The 1680-nt window shown below is 42.1% G+C and overlaps 1 non-coding gene across 1 annotated transcript; it reads left to right on the forward strand.

Moving 5' to 3' along the window:
- Positions 1 to 340: 340 nt before the first annotated feature.
- LOC114611820 lies at positions 341 to 472 on the forward strand. Its single transcript, XR_003709898.1, has one exon. It is a non-coding gene; the product is annotated as a small nucleolar RNA SNORA17 (small nucleolar RNA).
- Positions 473 to 1680: the final 1208 nt, after the last annotated feature.

Genomic DNA, 1680 nt, shown 5'->3' on the forward strand with positions numbered 1-1680 from the left:
CTTGACAGTCCTATTTTTACTGAGACATTAGCCACAGCTTTGCCTCCTGGACTTGTGCTGTCTCTGATTATCATGGAGTCATTAATGTTATCAGGGAGGACATTACTTGAAGGAGGAAAGCAAAATATGTATAGGATTATATAAGCAATCCCTTGTCCACAGAAGCTATTGATACTAGTAGAAGCCCACACTCACTGGCCCTGTCCTAGGGCAGGAACTTTCATTCTGTCCCCATGAAGGCCATGCTAAGCCCAAGAGAACTGTTTGTTCAGGCCATTTTGCCATAGACCCTTATGCTATACTACACAAATTTTATCTGTCTCAAAATTTTCCTAATTCAACTGCCCCTAGAGTTGTTGCAGATATGGCTGCTGTGTCACTTGTATTCAAGTTGGTGGGAGGGAAGAGAGAAGCTATGTCTACACTTACTGTTCTGACCTATGAGCAACTGAATCATTAGTAGCCCAATATTCCTTGAATAAAGCTAGCTAGATATGACCATCAGTCATGACTAAGTTGACCCCTGCTTACTGCCATAATGCAGAAGTGAGGGAAAGCACTCCTGAAACCACTCCTGAGATGACTCCAGGGATCCTGGGAACCACTAATTGGTGCAAATTACTGGTCGAGAATGTTGGAATTCAAAAAATTGCCACACAAACCATACATACATATGTTTACCTGAATAAGGTAAGTAGGATGGATGGGTAGTGAATAGGGGAATTTCAGAACACTGAGATAGCTGAGCATGGATATTATAATCATAACTTTTTGGCTTATTAGTATCATTCTTCAGTGTCAGCCACAAAAAACACGATATATATATATATACATACATATATATATATATATATATATATATATATATATATATATATATATGAATGAAGGGCTGCCCAGTGGTCAGCTCTGACTCAAGATATTTATTTATTTTTTGTACATAACAGTGCATATTGACTTTTGATTTTATGGGTCCTATATAAGCCTTTATGGAATTTCTTAAGATGAGCAAATCTCATACAGAACATTCAGAACACAGAGAACAAAACAGGGTATATAGTCAACACGTCCTTGAGTCAAGTCACTGTCAATGACTGGAAGACATGTTAGAACAACAACATGAAATAGCTAACTGGCATGGAACACAATGGCTACAGCGATTCTGGAGAGTAGGAGGTGTTATCAGACCATAACAGTGACAGGCATCATGATAGGAGAAGAACTGACCCTGTTCTTTACCAGCAGCAGCAGTCAGAAGAGCAGGCTCTTCCCCTCATGTGAGCAGCCCAGTAGAACTGAGGCTGATGTGGGGGGCAGTTGGGAGGGAGAGCCAGCTTCCAGGGTATCAGCATGGGAGTGTTGATCTTGCAAATTCTCTGGCTTTAGGCCTTATGGGCAAAGAAGAGATGCTTACCCTATCCTTCCCTTTGCTACTTACAGCACATGGGAGAGCTGCTTCCTGGGTTCATGAGAGCAGGAGAGCTGAGCTTGACTCTTACCTGGTGCCACATTCTCGAGAACAGGTCCAGCACCTTGACCTCAATGTGGTGGTTGCAGATGAGTTTGTCCTGAAAGTGTGAGCACAGGAATGTTTGCCCTACCTTTTGGCTGCTGGGCTGTTGGATTTATTAGGGAGAGATACCCTCTTCTCCTCCTCCCTTATTGCTTAACATCTATTGC

Source organism: Grammomys surdaster, unplaced genomic scaffold (assembly GCF_004785775.1).
Source record: "Grammomys surdaster isolate TR1022 unplaced genomic scaffold, NIH_TR_1.0 126124, whole genome shotgun sequence".
NCBI classification, from domain to species: Eukaryota; Metazoa; Chordata; class Mammalia; order Rodentia; family Muridae; genus Grammomys; species Grammomys surdaster.